We start from the raw sequence: 7,952 nt of genomic DNA, 5'->3' as shown, positions 1-7,952 counted from the left end.
GTTAATTGTCCTCGCTGTTAGGAAATTTCTCCTTAATTCCAGGTTGCTTCACTCTTTGATTAGTTTCCAACCATTGTTTCTCGTCCTGCCATCTGGTGCTTTGGAGAATAATTTGACCCCTTCCTCTTTGTGGCAGCCCCTCAAATACTGGAATACTGCTATATCACACCTAATTATTCTTTTCTTTAGACTAGCCAAACTCAAATCCTGCAGCCATTCTTCATATGTTTTAGTCTCCAGGCATTTGAAAACACAATGCTTTGGAAAAAAAACAAAAACAAATGCCATTTGTGGCATGCGCTGTACAGCACTGGCCAGTAGGTCATGAGTACCATACAGCCATATGCCCATTTTAATAGTATTCTCATTCTATTTTATACAAGCTAAGATCCTTAGTCTAGAGCAGTGTTTCTCAACCTTGGCGACTTTTAAGTCCTGTGGACTTCAACTCCCAGAATCCCCCAGCCAGTCACCAAGGTTGAGAAACACTGCTCTAGAGACTGCCTTGCAAGCCAACTAAAAGGCATGTACACTCGGTGTAATGAAATGGTTAGCCTCTACAGTGTCTTATCTGTTTTCTGTCCCTCTAGTCTAGAACGTGGCTTGCATTTAAAAGTCTACAGCAAGTCCACAGCTTGTTTGCATGGGGCCTTTAATCCAAGTTTAGGGATATTTGAGAAACATCATGTTTTAGCTCATTTAGAAATAAAGCTCAGTGTTGTAGCACGTAGTGTGAATATTGATAAGCCAAGAGACATGTATCAGGAAAGCCCCTGCTAATCCCTCTGAGAGCCCATCGTGCCGTGGCGTTCCTTATTATGTGAATTAAACCTGAGGAAATGAAGACTGCAGTAAGATGCTTTCATATCTTTTCCAAAAATGAAGCCAACGCAACTGATGACACGGAGAAACCTCTAGTAGCTCAGCTAGAGTGGGAAAAGTGCTGATTGTGTGACAAACCCATTTCTACAGCACAGAAGCCGCCATGAGTGACATACAAATGGGCCCCGCAGTTACCCTGAAGGTGCATGCTATTTAACCGTGCACTTTTAAAATGCTCATCTGGTAATCTAGTTAGTTTTTTTCCTTTTTCAAGTCCTGTTATGCTGCCCCAGCAGTATATAGCTAGTATAGGAATTAAGAACTGTCTCCTTTAAGAAACTACCTCATGGGAAATGCAAGCAGAGACTGCCTTATGGGAAATGTATTTCCATGACATGTGATCACATCTCTGTTTATGATTGGCCACCGGGGCATCTTGCCCATATGCAAAGTTTATAGCCTGGCAGTTTGATTGCCTTTGTGAACCGGAATAGTAACATTCTACATCTCCACTCAGCATGGGGATAAAATCATCATCTTTTTACACTATGTGATGGGACAGATCATGGAAAGTCAGAAGAATCTTAACACTGAACTGTAAGTTTTGCTATTAAGGATGCCTGATAATAAACGTGGTCTGAAAGCGATTCCTAAACGTGGAGTGAACTGGCTGCCCGAGCAGAACCTCATTGCCCAGAGCAGAACACCTGTCTTTTTTTAAAGTTGGTGGGAAAGTTTGCATTACAGAAGGAGAGCTCTGACATTACAAGTTCTGGTATGGCACAATCTGCTTAGTCCTGGAGCAAGGATTCAGGTTTTTTTTTTTTTTAAAGGAAAAATAGGGTAAGGTTAATGCTACCCCCTCCCCCTTTCTGGCAGATTGAGAAAGTCTTAAGAGGTTCTGAAATCAAGAGGCTTTGTTAAAGAAGGAATCATCTTGCCAGATTAAGCCTCCGCAAAGTCTGACTGTTTATAGTTTATTTATCTTCCTCCTCCCAATTCTCAGTTCATTCAACATCCAAACATTCATAGACTCGTAGGGCTGGAAGGTACCTCGGAGGTCTTCTAGCCCAACCCCCCTGTCCAAGGCAGGAGACCTTATACCATGCCAGTCAAATCATTGTTCAAACTCCTCTTAAAAACCTACAGGGATGGAGCAACCATAACTTCGGGAGGCAAGCTTTCAGCCCTGGAGGCCATCTTTTTCTTTGGATCTTCAGGGCTGCCATACTTAGTGCTGTGGGAAACTGGGAGGGAGGATTGCATGGAGTAGTAGAGGTAAATAGCACAACAACATTCTTTTCTCTGGGAGTCAAGGACGTACAGCCTGCACCTGGCGTGGCGTGACTAGGAGGCATCTCCAGTTGGGACGGTGGAGTGATTGGCCCATGTGATGGACATGTGGGTGCAGGGGAAGGGACTTTGACTTTCTTTTGGGTGGGGAAAACCTGGAAGCTTTCAGATTCAGATTTTCCCAGATGTGCCAATATGACATCTCTAATAAAATGGAACTTTGAGGAACTTCTAACCTCAGAGTCTTCTTTCGTTGGGGGTGTTACTTGGAACCCTGGCAGACTAACTGTTGTCACTGCAGAAACTTTCTCTTTATTTCCAGGTTGGATCTCCCTCTGCCAAGCTTCCACTCATTGCTTCTTGTCAGTGGTGGATTCCAGATCCCATTGCAACCGGTACGCTGCAATGGGACCCGGTGTCTACCATGTGCACACGCGCAGCACATGGATGTGTACTTATCGCCTGCGATGCTCCAGCTGCTCGGTGAAGCGTTGCGCAGACGCTGTACACTCCATATGCATGCATGAAAGGCCTGATCGGCTCAAATACAGGTAAGGAGGGCGGGCGGGGCCCTCCAAAGCACCATACCAGAATGGTAGCTGGTGATCCCAGCAGGCACCAGAACGCCCGTACTGGGGCGTACCAGTTGTATTGCACCATTGCTTCTTGTCCTACATCAGTTACTATGGAGAAGAGACCTCCTCTTTCCTTTGGCAGCCCAGGTATTGGAAGACTGTTATCAGATCACTCCTAACCCTTCTCTTTGCTAGGCTAGACACACCTAGTTCCCTCAACCAGTCCTTGTATGATTTAGGGTCTAGATCCCTTATTATCTTTGTTGCTCTTCTCTGCATGCTTTTTGGGGCCTCAGGATCTTTTCCCACTATATTTCCACTACATATTTCCATTCTTAATTGCATGTAATAAAAGGAACAGAAGCAAGCTCTAATACACAGATATTTTCACTTCTTGGAGCAAACATTGATTCCTCATCATAAATCACACACTATCAGCAATTGTAGCTGTTAAATTTCCCATCATTTCAGTTCCCAGCTAAAAACATGATGACCTCTGCAAGAAAATAAGAGAAGAAATGAAATGATGAAGCAACTTTAGCAGAGAAATGCCAGGGTACTTGGCTAATCTTTTCTGAGTGTAAGGCAGATTTTTGTTCCTGTTTCTTGAAAAATAAGGTGGGGGAGACAGTTATGGATAAATGTGAAAAATTATTTACATGCAAAGCCTGGGCTCTGCCACTAATCCACCAATCTTTAATTCCGCCCCCCTCCAAAGTCTTTATTTCATTTATAAGCCACTTTTCCTTTTTGAGCACTTAAAAGGCAACCCACTTTTAAACATTTATGTAAGAGTACATCTGTCTCATGTTTTTTTCTTTTATTTCTTCATTCTGCTCCCTGGCTCTTCTCCCTCCCTACCAGCAATGCCTTACAAAAAAAACAAAAAACCCATAACTTTGTGATGCCCTGAACTGGCTCAGTTCCCAGTTTTAGAGGTATATAGTTCAGGAAGTACTATGCAGAGTTGTTCAATAGATGGAGTACTAGTTGTAGTGTATGTCTAAAAGCCCCAAATATGGCATCCCTTTGGATTTTGAGCTCCAAAAGATAATATAAATTGAATACTTAAAAAAAAAATTAAAAAAGGTTATGCAAAGACATTTTTTAGTCTTCATTGAGCCAACAAACTCCTTATTGCCCCTCTGCAAGAATTTCAAATTATTCTACTTTTTGGGTATCATAAGAAGTGCTTTTTTGTTCTGTTCTGTTCTGTTCTGTTCTGCTCTGCTCTAGGAATCCATGCGAATGGGGCATGTGATTAATATTACTTTGCTCAAGAAGTTCACTTTGGAATATTAAAACAATTTTTTACACGCAAAGCATTTATCTTACTTAAACATCAGTCAGCAAGAAAGAAAGAGTCAGCAAGGTTGTTAGCTACTGAAACTTCAGTATTCATGGAACTCATTGCTGCAAATGTCATAATGACAGCATACAAATAGACAAAACAAAATTACAACGGGATTTCCCTAATGATGGCTCTATGACATTTGTTCTAGCCAGATCTAATTAATCTATTCAGTTTTAGCACTGCTTAACTCCCGAACCACCCTGGGCAGCTCACAACATAATCAACAAAATAAAATACAATGACTAAGGAAAGAAACAACAACAAAACATAATTAAACAGAGAACAAAAATAAAGAACCAAATAGCAAATTCAGCCAAAACACACAAAAAGACATCGTTTTTGCACCTTGATATCAAAACATTCCTTCAGCAGAGGCATTGTTACTTGCTCCGTTAAGAAGTGAAGTGTTCCCTGTTATTTTGTGATCTTCGTGACGGACTTGGAACATCAGACAATGTTTCTATATGTATTTGTAATTCAATGGCCACCTATGGCTATAACCTTTTAGAGGGAATAGGGAATGGCCTCAAAGGACAGCAGGAAGAGTTGCTACCAAGGCAATGGTCAGATAAAAGAAGCTCGAGCCCAGGCCAAGTCAGGACTTAAGAAAATGTCTCAGACAATTCCCTCCCTAGTTCACATGAAGATAAAGTGGGGAAATGGAAACACATATTCACTTGCAAGATTCTGTTACTAAACAGGTTGTCTGAGGTAGTTAAATAATTTGTCTGAGGTAATTAAAATTAAAAACAAACTAGAAAAAAAAGGAAAATAAATATACCTTATAGCCAGCAATGTGAGAGGAAAAATCTTGGACATTACATGACTTTTCTTGGAATTTTATTCTGAAATAAATAAAGCAAGTCACAAGTTCTCAGGTTGTGATTTAGGTTGAGCAAAGCTACAAGGAAAAAAAATGTTTCTGAGTGCTTTTGAGCTCCTGCACCTTTTATTTCCAGCAGAAAATTGTTTTCTAAAACTTCTGAGCTTAGGAGCTTTTAGGAATGTTTCTTGAGGATCTGAAAATAAACTTTATAGCAAAACCCCCATATGGTTTTAGTCTAAGAATGAAGAGCAAATGTAGTGCAAAATAAAACAAATGAGTCAGTGCAGAAATCCTCATGGGGTTATGTGGGAGCAGATGTTTTAACAGGAAGCTGCAGGACGCATATAGAGAAACAAAAATTGCCTTGAATGACAGTACAAATATACCAGTTCCTGGAAGATGCATTCCTGTAAACTCAATACTTGGCAGATGGCTGAAAATTTTGTTTTCCCAAGTTTGAACATTTACCAGCCTTATGTGAGCATTGCCTTCCAAAGCAGCGAATCCTTTTGGCAGGGATAAAACTTCCTTTCAATATCTCAATATTTGATTGTTTTTGGGGGTACATATTGCTTACACATAATAATATGCAGCCATAAGCTCAGGTGTAAAAGTAGAAACTAGATACAGGCTACATGAAATTCCCTTTGAGTGAAAATGTTCTCCACTGGATTTTAAACTTTCTTGGTTTTGGTTCATACTAGCTGAAAAAAAATTATATGCTGTTCTTCAAGGCAAGGCCTCCTACAGCTTCTCAAATTTCATAATAGATCAGATGCAAAGTGCAAATGCATGCCAAAGCTTAAATGTTTTTGCATGTACTGATTGACCTCAAACTTTTATTAATTTGATACTATAACAGTAATGTTTCTTTAATGTGGTTTTAATGCTTTCCTTTGATTAATTGCATCTAAATGAAACTGTTTACATATGCCATCTACAAAGCAATAGCAATAGCACTTAGATTTATATTCCACTTCACAGCTCCTCTCTAAGTGGTTTACAATGTCAGCATATTGTCCCCAACAATATGGTTCCTCATTTTACCGACCTCAGAAAGATGGAAGGCTGAGTCAACCTTGAGGCTAGCGAGATTTGAATTGCCAAACTGCTGGCAGTTAGCAGTCAGCAGAATTAGCCTGCAATACTGCATCCCAGTTTTCCAAGTTGGTTTTCTCAGTTGCAATGTATGGCTGTGAAAGTTGAATCATAAGAAAGGCTGAGTGCCAAAGAATTGAGGCCTTTGAACTATGGTGCTGGAGAAAACTCCTGCAAGCCCCTTGGACTGCAAGGCAATCAAACCAGTCAGTTCTAGAGGAGATCAACCCTGACTGCTCTTTAGAAGGCCAGATCCTGAAGATGAAACTCAAATACTTTGGCCACCTAATGAGAAGGAAGGACTCACTGGAGAAGAGCCTAATGCTGGAAATGATTGAGGGCAAAAGAAGGGGATGACAAAGAATGAGATGGCTGGGTGGAGTCACTGAAGCAGCAGGTGTGAGCTTAGATGGACTCCGGAGGACGGTAGAGGACAGGAAGGCCTGGAGGAACATTGTCCATGGGGTTGCGATGGGTTGGATACGACTTTGCAACTAACAACAACAACTGCATTCTAACCACCATGGCTCATAAGGATGGACAAGAAATAATACTACTCTTCTGTACAGCCAAACACAATGCAATGCCCAGAGCAAAAGGATCGAAACTGTATGTTTCTCTATGATAGCAAACTGTAAATTAAATGTAGTTGCTGAAAATAATTCTGCAGTTGCTGGCCAAAAAGGGGACAAGCTCTCACAAGATCTTGTGTTAATTCTGGCAGCTTAATGTGATCTCCACAGTTGGGATGAAATATTTCTGACACTTCTATAAGCCAAGCATAGTCTGAATGTATCTGGCCCAGCCTTGTGCAAGGAAAAGCTACATGTAGAATTAATCTTCTAACGTTCTGATTATAAACACAATATTTGGAACTGAAATCTTCTAGCCACTCTTTTGTTCAAAACCAGGGAAACAGGAAGGATTTTAAGAGGAAGCTGATATTATGATGCTGGAACTAGCCCATCTGTTGCCATCTGAAAGTATGGAGGCACTTGATCTCTGCCCTTTTTTACCTCCAGCAATCCACAACTCCCTTTGTCCTTTGACTCTGATGCAGGAGGTGGTCATGGAGAACAGGCCTTGAGGGTTATTTTTTAAAAATCAGGCCTGTACAAAGTCAAATAGTAAATGCCCGACCTCCTTTGGAAAGAGAACAGATTTATAGCCCATCGACAATTGAAGACATGCAATTGCCTTGCAAGATGCAAGATAAGAAAGACATATGATCCAAAGTTGGGGGTTACAACAGAGAAGGCCTGCTTAACCCTCCCCCTCCATTTCCTAAAGGGCAAGACTAAGCCATCTTCAGTTGAGGTTTCAAATATACCAACCAACTTGTGCCATGCTGGATCATCATTTCAGAAATATGTATTTACTTAAACAGAAAAACAGGACCACAGGCATGTAAAAAAACCACGGGAGCAGGAGAGATTTCAGAATTCCTTCCAGCTTCTCCATTGTGTTTCTTTGTGGCAAGTTGGCAAGGAGTATTGGAAAACCTTTCTTTCTTTCCTTTCTTTCTGTTGGAAGAAACTTCAAAAGTTCAACATATTCCAAGCCCATGTGCACATTTTAGGAACACGCACCATTAAATCCAGGCAGTTAATTCCCAGTAAGCATGCCCAGGAACTAAGTGGTCAATGACTCATGATTGAATATAATGTAAAGATTCACCTCGCACATATGTGCTAGTTGTTCCTGACTCTAGGGGGCAGTGCTCATCTATGTTTCAAAGCCGAAGAGCCGGTGCTGTCCGAAGACATCTCCGTAGTTATGTGCCTGGCATGACTAAATGCCGAAGGTACAGGGAACGCTGTTACCTTACCACCAAAGGTGATCCCTATTTTTCTAATTGCATTTTTACATGCTTTTGAACTGCTAGGTTGGCAGAAGCTGGGACAAGTAACGGGAGCTCACTGTTACGCGGCGCTAGGGATTCAAACACTAAACTGCCAACCTTCTGATCAACAAGCTCAACGTC

The sequence above is a fragment of the Thamnophis elegans genome, chromosome 2, assembly GCF_009769535.1.
Source record: "Thamnophis elegans isolate rThaEle1 chromosome 2, rThaEle1.pri, whole genome shotgun sequence".
Classification (NCBI taxonomy): Eukaryota; Metazoa; Chordata; class Lepidosauria; order Squamata; family Colubridae; genus Thamnophis; species Thamnophis elegans.
The sequence above is the reverse complement of the archived record's forward strand: the minus strand, read 5'-3'. Positions refer to the sequence as shown.